The 20,205-nt window shown below is 43.6% G+C and overlaps 2 protein-coding genes across 5 annotated transcripts in view; one reads left to right on the top strand and one right to left on the bottom strand.

Annotated features, from left to right (window-relative positions):
- The window catches only part of LOC139446734 (histone deacetylase 6-like), a 338,991-nt gene that overhangs the window by 126,852 nt on the left and 191,934 nt on the right, over positions 1–20,205 (bottom strand). The window lies entirely within an intron of this gene.
- Positions 1–20,205, top strand: part of LOC139446731 (G-protein coupled receptor moody-like) — a 110,555-nt gene that overhangs the window by 29,085 nt on the left and 61,265 nt on the right. The window contains exon 1 of one of the 4 annotated variants that reach the window (XM_071228033.1): positions 8,087–8,185. The exons of 2 other annotated variants lie outside the window; for them this stretch is intronic. The gene's annotated coding sequence lies outside the window, so the exon portion shown is untranslated. Of the gene's footprint in view, positions 1–8,086; positions 8,282–20,205 lie in introns of those variants that run through there. One more of the 4 variants, XM_071228032.1, reaches the window with a different exon arrangement.

Raw genomic sequence — 20,205 nt, 5'->3', positions numbered from 1 at the left:
TTATTGGAAATGCACATGTTACATCACTATGACATGAAATAAGCTGGCACAGACTGACATGTATATTTCATGTCAATATATTGAGAGTGAAGACAGCCTCATCCCACATAAGTACTTAAACTGTCACTGCAATCGCTATGGTGATATAGACAATACTGGAATGTGCACATCATAACACATCAAGATCATTCCTCGGGGAACTTCACAAGAAAGGCCGGATCTATTTTTCTTCACTTTGAAACTATGGTTTGGACACCATACTGAGTCAGGGGTAGTCTGGGTCACTAATAAGCACAGGCATGGCACAATGGATGGATTACTCACACCCAGAATGACCTTATGTTCAGCTTGTCTGGGTGTGGGATGAATTAGCTGGTATTTTGTTAAAAAGTTTTTTTTCGTTTTCAGTTTACACTGGCTGATGAAACACACTGTAACAAAACACTTGATCGTTCACATGACTCTAATTACTGGTTAGTTTCAGGTTTCTTGTATATTTCTGTATGCAATTTAGTTTTAGTTATCTTGCATTAAGCCTGGAATATAGATGTTTGTGATGATAGTGGAGTGAGTGAGTATGGTTTTATGCCGCTTTTAGCAATATTCCAGCAATATCACGGCGGGGGACACTAGATTTTGGCTTCACACATGGTACTCATGTCGGGAATCGAACCCGGGTCCTCAGCGTGACGAGTGAACGCTTTAACCACTAGGCTACCCCAATGTCCCGTTGACAGTGGAAGTGTCAGAGTCATTCTGGTCGGAAAAATCAAATTATTGTCATGAGTGTCAGTGAGTGTTTGTTTGTTCATCACTCAGCAATATTCCAGCTATATGATGGTGGTCTGTAATTAATCAAGTCTTGACCAGACAATCCAGTGATTGAGATCATGAGCATCAGTCCACGCAATTGGGATACAGAAACATTGTTTCTGAAACAAAATATGCATGAGTAAAAAATGTTTTTTTCTTTATTTTATCTTTTTATTTGTTTTCGGCTCAGGTTCCTAAAAAAATTAGAAATGTTTGTCTTTGAATGTGAAACCCAACATAACTCATCTCACTATAAATATGGATCAATCGTATATGAGCTTGAAATATTACAAAAAATACATAGAAAACAGTTTGAGACTGCAGAACATACAGTCAACTAGGTGAGCGTTTCCTGCCCCACCAGAGGCACCATCACAAACACATGCAAAGACAAGTCAATTGTTCACCTAAAAAACATTGGCACGAATGGTACTAGTCAAAACGGGGAATTGCATCAGACATCATTTACCACGGATGCTTCAGATTTGTAAATGTCAATACATAATGTCTACCATAAACACTTTTTAAATCTTTGAGTCCTTGAATGTTGAATGTTCTTGAACCAGTTGATCAAATAACTTTTGAGCAAGAGTCATATGAAGCTCTTTGAAATCTACAAAGAAAGAGCATGCTCAGTGGTACTCTCAGAGTTGTGAAATGTGGACAACCAAGGTTGGAGCTGCTGGAATATTGTTCTACATAAAGGGGAATTTGAAATCATCCCTCTTGTCATACATTCTTGTGGAAGTGTTTTGTCACTCTGAATCTTTATGCATAGATCTCAATATGAAACTGATGAGGCGGTCTCACTGGTCTCCTTTATATCTAGTTCAGGTGGGTAAATCAGTTAAGGGAATTGGCTATTTGTGGTTACTGGATGATATCAGAAGATTAAGTTTAACTTCTTGGCCAGATGACCTTGATTTGACCTTGCCAATCCAAGCAGAAATTTTAAGTGAAGAAACAGATCAACCGGATGGGGTGCCTTCCTCTTGCCTAATCAGTGCAATATTGGCTTGGCTGTTATTCAATAGCACTGTGTATATAGTCATTACTTGGCTGTTATTCAATAGCACTGTGTATATAGTCATTACTTGGCTGTTATTCAATAGCACTACGTATATAGTCATTACTTGGCTGTTATTCATTAGCACTGTGTATATAGTCATTACTTGGCTGTTATTCAATAGCACTGTGTATATAGTCATTACTTGGCTGTTATTCAATAGCACTACATATATAGTCATTACTTGGCTGTTATTCAATAGCACTGTGTATATAGTCATTACTTGGCTGTTATTCAATAGCACTGTGTATATAGTCATTACTTGGCTGTTATTCAATAGCACTGTGTATATAGTCATTACTTGGTTGTTATTCAATAGCACTGTGTATATAGTCATTACTTGGCTGTTATTCAATAGCACTGTGTATATATAGTCATTACTTGGCTGTTATTCAATAGCACTGTGTATATAGTAATTACTTGGCTGTTATTCAATAGCACTACGTATATAGTCATTACTTGACTGTTATTCAATAGCACTATGTATATAGTCATTACTTGGCTGTTATTCATTAGTTATTGTAAAGGGGTGAGATTTTCAACAAATCACCATCAAAATGGCTGCAGAAAAACAAGTGTCTTGCATTGTCTTGAATGTTTCATAAGCAATCACGTGACCAGTACATTTAAGCCAATACCGGTATTTTCATTTGTTACCAGCCCACATGACTGGCAGATAGAAATGCAACCGGAAATATTTCTTTGTTTGTTTGTTGTTTAACGCCACTCTCAGCAATATTTCAGCTGTATGACAGTGGTCTGTAAATATTTGAGTCTGGACCAGACAATTCAGTGATTGACATCATGAACATCGATTCACGCAGTTCAGATCGATGACATGTATCAACCAAGTCGGGAGTCTGACCACCCAATCCTGTTAGTCGCCTCTTACGACAAGCACAGTCGCCTTTTATGGCAGGCATGGGTTGCTGAAGACCTATTCTAACCTGGATCTTCACAGGTAGCAACCAGAAATGGTAAAGTCATTGCTTGGCTGCTATTCCATAGTATTGTGTTGGTAACCACTGCTGTGACATTGATGCTAGGTCCTGATGACCGAAGTATTTTGAACCATTTGTCATGAAGTGGCACCATGTTGTGATCCACTTGAAGGATCAGAGGACTTTCCACTCCGTGACTGGCGCCAACTCTTCCTAAATGGCAATCAGTACAAAAGACTGTCTGACTGCCATTAGCTTTGTTCCGTATGTTTATAATTAATCACATTCCATTTAATTACATTTTGCAGAGTAGTTAGCCGTTTGCAGGTAAAGTAGACAAGTCATTTGTCTAGGAATTCAGTGTCTGAATATATACTACTCAAAAGAAGTTAAGGATCACCCGATTCTTTCATATTGGTAATGTTAATCTGTCATGGCATGAGAGATTAACTATTGTAATATGAAAGAATCAGGTGATCCTTAACTTCTTTTGAGTAGTATACCTCAGCATTTACTTATGTCATGGCTGTAGTGAAGACTAGGGTCAGAGTTACTTCCCTTTGATCAAGGGCACTTACTCTAGCGGGCGGACCGTTGGACCGTGAAAGGCAAGTAGAAATAATTTGTCTAGGCAATTATTTATTGCCTATATGTAGTTACGCCTGTGTCTTAGAAACAGGTTTCAGTTGGAACTATATTGACTGTGTCACTGTTTGACTGACAAATGACTGATCTTCTGGTGTATTATAGATTAAGGCACCTATCTGGGGAAACTTGCAATGTTCAGTAATGTTTGTGAGAGGTGAGACAGGTTATTCCACGACAGAATTAAAGAATGACATTATATGATAAAGTGAGTGAGTGAGTATGGTTTTACGCCGCTTTTAGCAATATTCCAGCAATATTACTGCGGGGGACACCAGAAATGGGCTTCATACATTGTACCCATGTCGGGAATCGAACCTGGGTCTTCGGCGTGACGAGCTAACGCTTTAACCACTAGGCTACCCGACCGCCCCTATATGATAAAGAGGTTTGGGGTGAGACAATGTCCTGTATTGTCAAGCCTCCCAAAATACAATGTTTATTCCTATTACAGGATAATAACCATCCCAAAACACACTGGAGTGATAGCCTCTATATATCACAAGGAAGCTCTTGCCAAGGAACAAACAATAGCCACTTTCACATTATAGGTTAGATTATTTGTTGTTTAGCGCCACACTCAGCAATATTTCAGCTATATGATGGCGGTCTGTAAATAATCGTGTCGGGACAAGGCAATCCAGTGATTGACATCAAGAGGATCAATCCACGCAATGGGGATACAATGACATGCATTAACCAAGTCAGCGAGCCTGACCACCTGATCCCGTTAGTCGTCTCTTATGAGTGAGTGAGTGAGTATGGTTTTACGCCACTTTTAGCAATATTCCAGCAACATCACGACGGGGGACACCAGAAATGGGCTTCACACATTGTACCCATGTCGGGAATCATCCCGGGTCTTCGGCGTGACGAGCGAACACTTTAACCACCAGGCTACCCGACCACTCCTTCGCCTCTTATGACAAGCACAGTCGCTTGTTACGGTAAGCATGGGTTGGTGAAGACTTATTCTACCCCAGATCTTCACATGTCCTGTCATGCAGGTCATGCAGGTCATGCAGGCTGTGTAGGTCGTGTAGGTCGTGTAGGTCGTGTGTTCCACCTTCTCATGATAGACTCTGACCTTTCAAGACTCCAGGGGCATATTCCACTGCTACTACGACATCGATGCCTTGCACTGCTTGTCAAACTGATGAGTCCAGACATTGGTTTAAAAAATTAGAGAGACATACATGCAATCATCTCCGCACAGGATAAAAAATAATCAATAGACTCAAAAAGATACAGCAGAAGGTGAAAACAATGAGTGACCAGTCCTCGGTAGATATTGAGAAGTGATGAGGGGTGCGCTGCGGGAGTGACCAGTCCTCGGTAGATATTGATAAGTGATGAGGGGGGCGCTGTGGGAGTGACCAGTCCTCGGTAGACATTGATAAATGATGATGGGTGCGCTGCGGGAGTGACCAGTCCTCGGTAGATATTGATAAGTGATGATGGGTGCGCTGCGGGAGTGACCAGTCCTCGGTAAACATTAATAAGTAATGAGGTGTGTGCTAGGTGGAGTGACAGCCTGTCTTGGGGGGAAAAATCAAGGGGTGCATGTTAAGGGCGCTTGTCACATAAGTAGAAACTGTGTGAACGGTGGGAACAAAATCTTGTTGAATCTAGACTTATGTCTCCAGCTTGGGGTGAGTGAGTGAGTATTGTTTTACGCCACATGTAGCATGATTCCAGCAATATCACGGTTGGGGACACCGGAAATGGTCTTCACACATTGTACCCATTTTGGGAATCAAACCTGGGCCTTTGTCATGACAAGCAAACGCTTTAACCACAAGGCTACCCCACCACCCACCCCCCCCCCCCCCCCCACCCCCCCACACCTTGTCTCCAATTGAAAGGCAGAACTCTGCAAGAGTGAGTGAGGGAGTATGGTTTTAAGCTGATTCCAGCAACAAATCAGTACTATCACAGCAAGGGCCTCAGGGCTCCACACTATACCCATGTCGGGAATAGAACCTGGACCTTTGGTGTGACAAAGACAGCAAAATGTACCAGAACTTGATTTGTACAATCAAAGAAACAAAGATAACTAAAAGACACCTGAGAAGGGTGTGCCCTGAAGTTTGATAAAGTCGGAGATCCCCCCCTTCCCCAACATCCACTTCGACACGCCCATGCAACTACATCAATGCCATGTGTTACTCATATATTAATAGGAGTGGAATCTCATCGTGGAACAAACAACGGGTTCCTGGTATCACAGAGCAGTTCCGGATTCCACCGTGTTCATGTTTGGGAAGGCTTGGTCATTACACAGTAATGGGGGCAAATATGCTGCTGGGTCAAGTGAATTTCCTTCACCTCACACGTTCAGCCATGTTAGGTTAATCATTGCACTTTAATACCAACCAGCCCCACTGCCAAACACCCCGCCTCACTTAATGACTTGGTTTATGCATGTCATTGTATCCCAATTGCGTGGATCGATGCTCATGATGTCAATCACTGGATTGTCTGATCTGGAGTGTGCTTCAGTGTGGGGCAGGACCGAAGCCCTAGACACTCTCAGGAGTCAAGCTGCTGAACGTGGTCACCCATCCAACTACTCTCCGAGACCGACGTTGCTTAACTTCACATGATTTGTGATTTGTGTGTTGTGCACAGGACCACATTGTATTTTGTTGAATCTATTATCAAAGATTGATGGTAATATCTCCACAGAGCAGGGTTAGAAATATAATCATTTGTGAAATTTGTTTTAAAAAAACAGATTGAAAATCTGATCTCATAAATTAAAAAACAGGTATTCTGAGTTTCCTTGCAGTCTCCAGACATTAACAGTCGCACATCATTGGGGGGAAAGAACTACAACACACGTTCACGCTTGGCTCCTGGGAACAAAATGGAATCAATAACACTTGCTAGGTCTTCATATTCTGCAATTGTTTTAAAGGTTTGTTTTGCCTGGGAAAATTTAGGATTTCAACTGGAACTGCAACTGACTGATCCCCTTCAGACCTGGTAAAGTTGAGCATCAGTGACAAGCTGTGACACAACCACATACTGGAATGGCTGACTCTGACAGCTAATGAACGAGCTGAGGTCTCTCAGTAACACATACTCTTAACAATGGTCAGACATGTTGTTGAAATGCAGAGACAACGTAAATGAAATATTTCACTCTTCCATCAGCCATGTTACAGGTATATTATGGGGTAATATTTACTAGACAGTACTGAGTCATATTGCCTGGAGAGTACTGAGTAATATTGCCTGGAAAGTAGTGAGTAATATTGCCTGGAGAGTACTGAGTAATATTGCCTGGAGAGTACTGAGTACTGAGTAATATTGCCTGGAGAGTACTGAGTAATATTGCCTGGAGAGTACTGAGTAAAATCGCCTAGAGAGTACTGAGTAATATTGCCTGGAGAGTACTGAGTCATATTGCCAAGTGAGTACTGAGTAATATCGCCTAGAGAGTACTGAGTAATATTGCCTAGAGAGCATTGAGTAATATTGCCTTGAGAGTACTGAGTAATATTGCCTTGAGAGTTCTGAGTAATATTGTCTAGAGAGTATTGAGTAATATTGCCCACAGAGTATTGAGTAATATTGCCTTGAGAGTACTGAGTAATATTGCCTTGAGAGTTCTGAGTATTATTGCCTAGAGAGTATTGAGTAATATAGCCTACAGAGTACTGAGTAATATTGCCCATAGAGGATTAAATAATAATGCCTAGAGAGTACTGAGTAATATTGCCTTGAGTACTGAGTATTATTGCCTAAAGAGTATTGAGTAATATCGCCTACAGAGTACTGAGTAATATTGCCCATAGAGGATTAAATAATAATGCCTAGAGAGTACTGAGTAATATTGCCTAGAGAGTACTGAGTAATATTGCCTTGAGAGTACTGAGTAATATTGCCTAGAGAGTACTGAGAAATATCGCCTACAGAGTACTGAGTAATATTGCCAAAGAAGTCTACGAACTGGATGTTGAGTTCATTATGTGATTTCGATTGGACTATGACTTGTTTGGCCAGCCAAAATATATCTCCATAATTCTAGGCTATTTCGGCAAGGGTGGAAACTGGACTTTTATAGTCAGTTTACTCGACATGCCTCTAGATGATGGAAACATATAGTTCCTGCTCTGTGTTTGCTGCTGATTCTGATGAAGTAACACTGAGAACTTGTCACAAAACATTATCGTTTTGTTTCACATTGCTTTCAGAGATAGCAGTGCCATTGGATCCGTAACATTAACGTCTAAGTGAGTGAGTGAGTGAGTGAGTTTGGTTTTATGCCTCTTTTAGCAATATTCCAGTAATATCACGGCGGGGGACACCAGAAATTGGCTTCACACATTGTACCCATGTCGGGAATCGAACCCAGGTCTTTAGCGTGCATAACGTCTAAACAGGCACCATTTCAAAATGATCTCACTGAATTACAAATACCTGATGTGTCATGAATATTATGCTATCTGAGTTGAAGTATTTTAAATAACATCTACAACCACTTAACTCTGGATAGCTCAGCCCCAACAAGTTATTTCCGCCTCTTGTTTTCACAACATGACTCAATGTCAATCCATAAGTGAAATATACCGTTGTGATAGCTGACACGCACACAGCGCTCAGTGCAGGGACATCTATGCAGGCACTTCCTGAGCCTCTGAACAAGGACTGAATACCCATCACCTAATGGTTTCCCTCTAGCTAGAAGGGACATTGATTGACAGTTTGACAGGTGATGACTTTCAAGATGGCTTAGATGTCTGTGGTAATCAATTACAAGATGTGGATAATGCATTATGCGTAGATTGTGTTTCACCTTCCCAGCTAGGTAAGTCTTTAAACTAACTTTCCTTCCTACCTGGTTGCTTCTCCTTAAGAATTGATGACCTGTCAATGGATGGGAAAATGTATGAAAATTTGACAGATAACTCGATCATACAGAGACAATATGTTGGCCAGCCACAGTGATATTCAATAATTTATTTCCCTGGGGGAAAAACTCACCGATACAAAAACAATCCCTTCATTGTCATTTCTTCAAAGATCCCTAAATTACAACACTACAACGACAGACTCACCGACCTTGACCTTTAACAAGACAAATTCTTAAAGGGGAACTATCCTCTGGACAGTTAGCAGTTCCAGGGCCCACTTGCACAAAGCGATCTTAGCGCGAAGACCATCGTAACACTATGTTAAAGTATGGGAGTTACGATCATCTTAGCGCTAAGATCGCTTTGTGCAAGTGGGCCCAGGACTTCTGATTAAAATACTTACATAAACACTGTTTGTAAACTCATATTTTTTGTATCATGTTGTTTTTTGGTTGTGTATTAATGCCATACTGATCAATAAACCAGACATACAATGGCTGCCTATACCATTACATAACGTACAGCACCCATTGTTGTCACATGATCGTGCCAAATGGCCTTGAGATTGGTGAAAGCTTAGATAAAGATTTGGCTCACGTCAAACAGTATTTTCTTCAAGGTCATAACAAAGATACATGAGCTGCGTGCGACTGAGAATTGATGTTGGTGTGTTTGTGTAAATACAAACACATGCAAAGTGTGACATGAGAAGAACATCAATTTGTCCGTTATGGGGCTATTAAGTGTTAAAGAAACACATTTTGAAAATTGCTTTGGATCTTAACTGTGTTCATCAACAGGACAACACAAGTTTTTCTAATGCAATCTTCTTCCATGGAATATTAACTTCTCACAGAAAATGCAAAATGGGATTGGAAATAATGGTGTTCACAAACATGTGGGCGTTCAAAAAACAAAGATGACTCTATCATTTCCAAATGGAAACCATCAATCCTATGTGTTCTCCTGTCCATCCATCTGTTCATTTATCTGTCCATCAGAGATCCATCTGTCATCCATCTGAGATCCATCTGTTCATTCATCTGTCTATCCATCTGTCTATTCATCTGAAATCATCAATCCATCCATCTGTCCATCTGTCCATCCACCCGTTCCATCAGGAACCATTAAGCAAATGTCCCTATCTGGTGCTGGAGGAACACTGCTGATACTTTGACCTGAAGTAGGAACTCTGCTTGTCTCAAGCTTACGATTACTAGAAATGTGATAGCTTGTCGGCAGGATTTCCAGTCAATGGAGTTTAACTGTAGTGTCCACCATGACAATGAATAATAAACTGTAAATAATCACTATATCCTCACTAACTGACACTCAAAGGCTGCTCAGGCCGGTATCATATGAATGGAGTATTGCTGAGAGCAGCATTAGGCAACAAGCGCACATGGTTTTAATGAAAGTTTTAATGCCATCACAGCAGGACATGTTTCCTTTGTGGGGGGGGGGGGGGGGGGGGGGGGGGACACCTGGTGCCAGCACTGATTTGCAGAAATTCGAACTGATTATTCTCTTGCGATGATGTTCTGAATATGTAGTCACTATGAATTATCACCCTCTGCACACAATGTTAAGCTACATGTGAAGTGAAGTATACTTTTCAACCTTGCTGTTCAATGTATTGTCTGCTAACCTCCTTAGCTGTTGATGGGAAACAAAAGACATGTTCTTGTTGATGGGAAACACTAGACATGTTCTTGTTGATGGGAAACACGAGACATGTTCTTGTTGATGGGAAACACTAGACATGTTCTTGTTGATGGGAAACACAGACATTTTCTTGTTGATGGGAAACACTAGACATGTTCTTGTTGATGGGAAACACTAGACATGTTCTTGTTGATGGGAAACACAGACATGTTCTTGTTGAAGGGAAACACTAGACATGTTCTTGTTGATGGGAAACACTAGACATGTTCTTGTTGTTGGGAAACACTAGACATGTTCTTGTTGAAGGGAAACACTAGACATGTTCTTGTTGATGGGAAACACTAGACATGTTCTTGTTGATGGGAAACACTAGACATGTTCTTGTTGATGGGAAACACTAGACATGTTCTTGTTGATGGGAAACACAGACATGTTCTTGTTGATGGGAAACACTAGACATGTTCTTGTTGATGGGAAACACTAGACATGTTCTTGTTGATGGGAAACACAGACATGTTCTTGTTGAAGGGAAACACTAGACATGTTCTTGTTGATGGGAAACACTAGACATGTTCTTGTTGATGGGAAACACTAGACATGTTCTTGTTGATGGGAAACACTAGACATGTTCTTGTTGTTGGGAAACAGACATGTTCTTGTTGATGGGAAACACTAGACATGTTCTTGTTGATGGGAAACACTAGACATGTTCTTGTTGATGGGAAACACAGACACTTTCTTGTTCATGGGAAACAGAGATATGTTCTTGTTGATGGGAAACACAGACATGTTCCTCTTGTTTGGAAACACAGACATATTCCTGTTGATGGAGAAACACTAGACATGTTCTTGTTGATGGGAAACACAGACATGTTCTTGTTGATGGGAAACAAAAGACATGTTCTTGTTGATGGGAAACAGACATGTTCTTGTTGATGGGAAACACAGACATGTTCTTGTTGATGGGAAACACAGACATGTTCTTGTTGATGGGAAACACAGACATGTTCTTGTTGATGGGAAACACAGATATGTTCTTGTTGATGGGAAACACTAGACATGTTCTTGTTGATGGGAAACACCAGAGATGTTCTTGTTGATGGGAAACACTTGAAATGTTCTTGTTGATGGGAGACACTAGACATGTTCTTGTTGATGGGAAACACCAGAGATGTTCTTGTTGATGGGAAACACTTGAAATGTTCTTGTTGATGGGAGACACTAGACATGTCCTTGTTGTTGGGAAACAGACATGTTCTTGTTGAAGGGAAACACTAGACATGTTCTTGTTGTTGGGAAACAGACATGTTCTTGTTGATGGGAAACACTAGACATGTCCTTGTTGGTGGGAAACAGACATGTTCTTGTTGATGGGAAACACTAGACATGTTCTTGTTGATGGGAAACACAGACATTTTCTTGTTGATGGGAAACAGAGACATGTTCTTGTTGATGGGAAACACTAGACATGTTCTTGTTGATGGGAAACACAGACATGTTCTTGTTGATGGGGAAACACTAGACATGTTCTTGTTGATGGGAAACACAGACATGTTCTTGTTGATGGGAAACACAGACATGTTCTTGTTGATGGGAAACACAGATATGTTTTTGTTGATGGGAAACACAGACATGTTCCTCTTGGTGGGAAAAAGGGGCGGTCGGGTAGTCTAGTGGTTAAAGCGTTCACTTGTCACGCTGAAGACCCGGGTTCGATTCCCGACATGGGTACAATTTATGAAGCCCATTTCTGGTGTCCCAAGCCGTGATATTGCTGAAATATTGCTACAAGCGGCGTAAAACCATACTCACTCACTCACTCACTCACTTGATGGGAAACACAGACATGTTCTTGTTGATGGGAAACATTAGACATGTTCCTCTTGACGGGAAACACAGACATGTTCTTGTTGATGGGAAACACAGACATGTTCCTCTTGATGGGAAACACAGACATGTTCCTCTTGATGGGAAACACAGACATGTTTCTCTTGATGGGAAACACAGACATGTTCTTGTTGATGGGAAACAAAAGACATGTTCTAGCTTTCTGTGGTGATGGAGTTCAAATAGCGTACCTACTAGCAGCAGTTGAATAAAGTGGCTGCCTGCAATTAGATTATTCTTCTCTTCCCACATCTCATCTGAGGAATCCTTTGAACAACCTTCATTCTGGGGACGGAACACTTTCTCCAGCTTCTGTGCCGGCTGTTTATTATAGAAGACACATGGCCAAGTTATAACAACAAATTGGTCAGAAGTGGCAGCATACCTAGAAGATACCCCAAATCAAAAGAATTCTAAATTGTTATAAAAATAGATTTCAATGAAAATACCAAGCTCATGTTCTGGGTAAAAGTGTCAGTGACTGACAAATGGATTTCATTGAAAATGCCAAGTCCACATTCTCCATGAAAGTGCCAGTGATATCAGGATCTCCTTGTTTCATTACATTTCAAACAGACCAGGCTGAAGCAGAACCATCTGAGCAGTCCCTGTTTATCAATGGACTATCACAAGCCGTGTGGTAGACGGTCACTTCCCTGTGGCCTGGAGCAACAACGTGATTTATTACTGGCCATTGGTCATCTCCTGTCCAAGGCTTCCAGTGATGTGTGATACGGCTCCCATATTCCTTGATCACCACTACTTGAAACTATTGACCTACTGGGTTGACCTGCCGGTCATTATCTGACCACATTTGGAACTGACCATTTAAGACAATTATTTGACTGGATATCAAAGTGAACGAATGAAGCGTGTTGATTGACGGACTCCCGTAGTTATAGCTATGTTCCTCTCATGCCTGGTCAGGCTGCTGTAGGAGTGTAGAGAAGCCTTCAGTTAGACTAACATCTAGTCTCTGAAATCAACACATCGTACAGAAAAAAGTTGTTTAATTATCTTAATAAAAATCTAATAAAAGGGAGCCCAGTGACTCTCTTCATTTTCAGACATTTCTCAATCACCTGATACTGCAGTAATCTAGACTTGCCAAACATTATAGACTTGCATGGGCTGTATTTGATATATATTTGTATCAGGGTCTGTAAGATAGACTAGCCTTCAGTACAAATGTTGGCTAGCTCTCCATTGAAATATTATCTACTGCATGACAATTGGTTGTTCTGCACCATGACTGAATTTATATTTTTTAGGTATATTCTTTTTATAGAAGCCAAGGCAAGTCTAGATCAAACTAACCAAGTCTAGTTTGTTGAAACAGCAGAAGAGGAAAGGTTCTTTTGAAAAAAAATATCATTATTTTAAAGACATGTTTTCATTGACTAAGTGTTAGTCTAGACATTCAGGCGAAGCATAAACCTTATGATGAGAAGCTTGGTAGTTTTGGGGAGTGCATTTTACTTTTGTAATTAGTCTACCATAGTATATTTGTTTCAACACTTTAAGGGGTGATGGGGCAGCCTGGTGATTAATCTGTTGGCTTATTAAGTAGAGGAGTTAGGTTTTATTCCCCATATGGAAACAATGTCTTGTTTCAAGCTCATGGTGTCTCCTGCATGACATGACCCATACTCCATGACATACCATGACACTGATAGTCTCACCTTGCCATGAGTGAATGAGATTGAGTCCACATTGAACAGTATTCTAGTTATATGTAGGAGGAAAGCCGTAATTGATGTAGGTCTTATAGTGAGTGAGTGAGTGAGTGAGTGAGTGAGTTGGGTTTTAACACCGCTTTTAACAGTATTCCAGTTATATCGCGGCATGTCAGCTAAATGTGGGAGGAAAGCCCGAAGTGATGCAGGTCTCAGACGTTTACCACTTTGGTTAAACCCATGAGCACGGGTATGGTGCTGACAAACCTAGAAACATAACTGGGACGAACCGTGATTCGACACAATCATAGATTTCTGGGACACAACTCTGCACAGCAAATCACGGAGCCTTAGATGACTTAGCCACCCGTGACCCTTGAGGTCTTCTAAAAATTTACTACTTTGGTGAAATGTAAGCATGGATATGGTGTTGACAAACCTGGAAACATAATTGGATCGAAACCACAATCAAAGGTTTCTGGCATGCCCCAAGGGGCGCAGCTCTGCAGGACGAATTGCGACCCGTCAGGCGATTGGGCTACCCATGCTACCTCCCACCCCACCCCACCTCCCACTCCACCCCATCCCCTCTTGACAAGAGATACAGATAGTCTAGACAGGCTGAAACACTTATTTCAGTAAACCACTTGGAACATGTAGAGAATGATCCCTTCCCCACTGGCCACTCAACACGCTTAGCATTCCTTTCACACACACCGATATCTCATCCAGTGGTAAGCTCCATGACTATGTCTGACGCTGCAGCTGAAACTAACAGACATGCTTCAACAAACGTTCAAGGCAAGGCATTACAGGATCAAGCTGCCCAGCTTGTGACACTGATGAACTGTTGACGTTCTGTGTCTAACTGTGTTTACCTCCCAGCTATAAAATCTCTCTGAAATGCACTGCAATAACACCCAGTGTCTCTTTGATGGCTGTAATGCAATTGACTTGCTTCATCCCACTGTGTAAATCAGACATGACAGACAGGTGCCCTGACCCATTCCCGGACCAACATGGTTACATATCCATCACTGATTCTCAACACTGAGCTGTACAGATTAAGGAAAACTATCAGTCTTGAGTCCGTCATTGATTCTCAATATTAAGACATTATTCCATGTTAAACAATGATGGGTTACGATACCACTCGATCCTTGTTCTAATGTATGGAAACCCATTCTCCCCCTGGAATGCCTTTTCTGTCCCAGAGTGAGTGAGTGAGTGAGTGAGTGAGTGAGTGAGTGAGTGGGTGGGTGGGTGGGTGAGTGAGTGAGTTGGGTTTACCACCCCTTTTAACAGTATTCCAGTTATATCACGGCGTGTCAGCTTAATGTGGGAGGAAAGCCCGAAGTGATGCAGGTCTCAGACGTTTACCCCTTCGGTGAAACCCACGAGCACGGGTATAGTATGACAATCCTAGAAATATAATCGGGGCGAACTGGGATTCGAATCCACAATCATAGGTTTCCGGCACGCCCAAGTGATGTAACTCAGCACAGCGATTTGCGGCGCCTTAGACGACTGGGCCACCCATGCCCCATCCCGACATGATAAGACACTGGAGCTATATCTGACCCATCAAGTAAGTATGTACCAATCCAACCAAATTACCACAAAACAGAAGCAGCCAAACCGCCATGTCTTGTGTACATTGGCCAATGTGCTACACCTTACACCCAGGTACAGGTCACACACCCTCCTGTTGGCTGTGCAAGCTACCGTGTTTTGTGTACACTGGGCAATATTCTACACCTTACACTCCCGCCTGTTGGCTGTGCAAGCTACCTGTGCAGGATAATAGGTGAAGCAAGTTTGGAATTACAAAGCACATGTGGAATTGGCCTGAGTAAACACTAGCACCATGGATGGCAGGGAACAGGTCCCTTGCATCTTCAGAACCCTCTCAACATGGCTCTAGTCGGTACTTCCACGCTCTTTACCCCACATCAGAAGCCACTAGGGAAAGCACACACAATTATCAGTGCTGGGGCGAGGAATCTGTACGAGAACTAAAAGTTTGTCTTGTGTGTTTGGTGCAGATAAGTGTTCTTTATTTTCTAAATATAAAACTTAATGCCAGAGAATAACCTGTCTTGATTATCAGACAAAACAGATTCCATTGGGTGTAATAGCGAGGGTAGCGTTGAGAATTTTATGAATGGATCACTGAAAATCAGGCGGGAGAATAAAACATGCCCGACTTCTTTTTCACTTGCCAGAACCAAACAGGATTTCAATTAAACTTAAAATAGAAAATCATGAATTTAATGAAACAAGCATGAAATACTCATATCCCCCGTCAATATAACATGTCTGGATGTGTGCAAGGCAAGAAATATTGTACCGTTTTCAAGATCTGCTCCGGAAACAGGCACCGTCACTATTTTCAGTCTAATTAAAGTCGTTGCAATGGAAATTCGAAAAATATCTTTTTAAAAAATCCCAAACTATCAAAAGACACCAGTGTACCACTAGACATATCTATGTGCCTAGTTTGGTTATGATATCTCTCATGGTTTTTGAGTGCTGCTCCACAAACGAAACGTGATAGATGGAAAAACAGAATGAAAGCACCCATTACTATATCCCCCTTCCACCTTGTGGGGTGGGATAACAACTGAGTATAAAAAATACAAAACATGACATCGCCATTCTGCTAAATAACATGAGCCAATCAAATATTGACATAACATCACATGACATTGTTCAGCACAAGTGTAAAACAATAGTTAAACAAATTAATTAATATTACAACAGTTCAGCTATCATAGTTTGATCTCCATGAGGTGCCACAGGTTTATGTGTTCTACAGCCCAAACTATGTGTTATGAAGCACACACTTAAATCTCCGGGGTTTTATTCATTAATCCCCAAAACTGTAAAGGGGAAGTTATGATCAACAGTTGCCACGGTAACCAATAAACATGCAATTCCATCCTTGATGCAGTTCCATTTTAGTCACTTCAAGTCCCTCGTCAAATGTCCGAACTTATACCTTATTTACCCTGACAAGCATCCGACACATTTAGGGTCATGTCCTATCTGTCTTTACTACAGATCTCTGTACACAATCAGGGCACTGGTTTCATTAGCAAGTCACAAGGGCCTTGTCCTCATATTAAGAGCAATACTCCGACACAATGTCTACAGATCGAAGATAAATATATGCTGTACTGGATTTCGCACTGTTGTAGAGGCTCCCTTGTGGAGTTGGTGCCGTAGATGTATGAATACCATCTTGTTAGGATTACTACAATATCAACTCACATGGACATAACGGACGTATTATATTTGTGTTTTCAAAACAACAATGGAAAGGGGGTGGGAAGTTCTGTAGTTCACCCTACCCCTGTATCTGTGTGTGGAAGATTGCAGACACTGTGTGGTACGTCCTGGCTATATTACATATTGGAGTGTTCTGTAGTTCACCCTACCCCTGTATCTGTGTGTGGAAGATTGCAGACACTGTGTGGTACGTCCTGGCTATATTACATATCGGAGTGTTCTGTAGTTCACCCTACCCCTGTATCTGTGTGTGGAAGATGGCAGACACTGTATGGTACGTCCTGGCTATATTACATATCGGAGTGTTCTGTAGTTCACCCTACCCCTGTATCTGTGTGTGGAAGATCGCAGACACTGTGCATTTGAATGTGTTAACTGTCCAACCATATTGTTTTAATACAATAACCATTTACCAATTCTAGTCTTTACAATAAGTGATTGCATGTTTTACATTATTTCTAATCTTACTCAGTGCCTCCTTTTCAATGACACCTGCCTGGTGTCTAGAGGCCAGATATTGGGGTGGGGAAGACACCTCACCTGCCTTGTGTCTTGAGGACAGATATTGGGGTGGGGAAGACACCTCACCTGCCTGGTATCTAGAGGCCAGATATTGGGGTGGGGAAGACACCTCACCTGCCTGGTGTCTAGAGGCCAGATATTGCGGTGGGGAAGACACCTCACCTGCCTGGTATCTAGAGGCCAGATATTGGGGTGGGGAAGACACCTCAACTGCCTGGTGTCTCGGGGCCAGATATTGGGATAGGGAAGACACCTCACCTGCTTGGTTTCTAGAGGCCAGATATTGGGGTGGGGAAGGCACCTCACCTGCCTTGTGTCTAGTGACCAGATATTGGGGTGGGGAAGACACCTGACCTGCCTGGTGTCTCAGGGCCAGATATTGGGGTGGGGAAGACACCTGACCTGCCTGGTATCTAGAGGCCAGATATTGGGGTGGGGAAGACACCTCACATGCCTGGTGTCTGGGGGCAGATATTGGGGTGGGGAAGACACCTCACCTGCCTGGTATCTAGAGGCAAGATATTGGGGTGGGGAAGGCACCTCACATGCCTGGTGTCTGGGGGCAGATATTGGGGTGGGGAAGACACCTCACCTGCCTGATGTCTAGAGGCAAGATATTGGGGTGGGGAAGGCACCTCACATGCCTGATGTCTAGAGGCCAGATATTGGGGTGGGGAAGACACCTCACATGCCTGGTGTCTGGGGGTCAGATATTGGGGTGGGGAAGACACCTCACATGCCTGGTGTCTGGGGGCAGATATTGGGGTGGGGAAGACATCTCACCTGCCTGATGTCTAGAGGCCAGATATTGGGGTGGGGAAGACACCTCACATGCCTGGTGTCTGGGGGCAGATATTGGGGTGGGGAAGACACCTCACATGCCTGGTGTCTGGGGGCAGATATTGGGGTGGGGAAGACACCTCACCTGCCTGATGTCTAGAGGCCAGATATTGGGGTGGGGAAGACACCTCACCTGCCTGGTATCTAGAGGCCAGATATTGGGGTGGGGAAGACACCTCACATGCCTGGTGTCTGGGGGTCAGATATTGGGGTGGGGAAGACACCTCACCTGCCTGGTATCTAGAGGCAAGATATTGGGGTGGGGAAGGCACCTCACATGCCTGATGTCTAGAGGCAAGATATTGGGGTGGGGAAGACACCTCACCTGCCTGATGTCTAGAGGCCAGATATTGGGGTGGGAAAGGCACCTCACCTGCCTGGTATCTAGGGGCCAGGTATTGGGGTGGGGAAGACACCTCACCTGCCTGGTATCTAGGGGCCAGATATTGGGGTGGGGAAGACATCTCACCTGCCTGGTGTCTCGGGGCAGATATTGGGGTGGGGAAGACATCTCACCTGCCTGGTATCTGGGGGGCAGGTATTGGGGTGGGGAAGGCACCTCACCTGCCTGGTATCTAGGGGCCAGATATTGGGGTGGGGAAGGCACCTCACCTGCCTGGTATCTAGGGGCCAGATATTGGGGTGGGGAAGACATCTCACCTGCCTGGTATCTAGGGGCCAGATATTGGGGTGGGGAAGACATCTCACCTGCCTGGTATCTAGAGGCAAGATATTGGGGTGGGGAAGGCACCTCACCTGCCTGGTGTCTGGGGGCAGATATTGGGGTGGGGAAGACATCTTACATGCCTGGTGTCTCGGGGCCAGATATTGGGGTGGGGAAGACATCTCACCTGCCTGGTATCTCGGGGTCAGATATTGGGGTGGGGAAGACACCTCACCTGCCTGGTATCTGGGGGTCAGATATTGGGGTGGGGAAGACACCTCACCTGCCTGGTATCTGGGGGTCAGATATTGGGGTGGGGAAGACACCTCACCTGCCTGGTATCTAGAGGCCAGATATTGGGGTGGGGAAGACACCTCACATGCCTGGTGTCTGGGGGTCAGATATTGGGGTGGGGAAGACACCTCACCTGCCTGGTATCTAGAGGCAAGATATTGGGGTGGGGAAGGCACCTCACATGCCTGATGTCTAGAGGCAAGATATTGGGGTGGGGAAGACACCTCACCTGCCTGATGTCTAGAGGCCAGATATTGGGGTGGGAAAGGCACCTCACCTGCCTGGTATCTAGGGGCCAGGTATTGGGGTGGGGAAGACACCTCACCTGCCTGGTATCTAGGGGCCAGATATTGGGGTGGGGAAGACATCTCACCTGCCTGGTGTCTCGGGGCAGATATTGGGGTGGGGAAGACATCTCACCTGCCTGGTATCTGGGGGGCAGGTATTGGGGTGGGGAAGGCACCTCACCTGCCTGGTATCTAGGGGCCAGATATTGGGGTGGGGAAGGCACCTCACCTGCCTGGTATCTAGGGGCCAGATATTGGGGTGGGGAAGACACCTCACCTGCCTGGTATCTAGGGGCCAGATATTGGGGTGGGGAAGACATCTCACCTGCCTGGTATCTAGAGGCAAGATATTGGGGTGGGGAAGGCACCTCACCTGCCTGGTGTCTGGGGGCAGATATTGGGGTGGGGAAGACATCTCACATGCCTGGTGTCTCGGGGCCAGATATTGGGGTGGGGAAGACATCTCACCTGCCTGGTATCTCGGGGTCAGATATTGGGGTGGGGAAGACACCTCACCTGCCTGGTATCTGGGGGGCAGATATTGGGGTGGGGAAGACACCTCACCTGCCTGGTATCTGGGGGTCAGATATTGGGGTGGGGAAGACACCTCACCTGCCTGATGTCTAGAGGCCAGATATTGGGGTGGGGAAGGCACCTCACCTGCCTGGTGTCTAGAGGCCAGATATTGGGGTGGGGAAGACACCTCACCTGCCTGATGTCTAGAGGCCAGATATTGGGGTGGGGAAGACACC

The sequence above is a fragment of the Haliotis cracherodii genome, unplaced genomic scaffold (assembly GCF_022045235.1).
Source record: "Haliotis cracherodii isolate W230 unplaced genomic scaffold, xgHalCrac1.p SCAF_6, whole genome shotgun sequence".
Lineage (NCBI taxonomy): Eukaryota > Metazoa > Mollusca > Gastropoda > Lepetellida > Haliotidae > Haliotis > Haliotis cracherodii.
The sequence above is the reverse complement of the archived record's forward strand: the minus strand, read 5'-3'. Positions and strand labels throughout refer to the sequence as shown.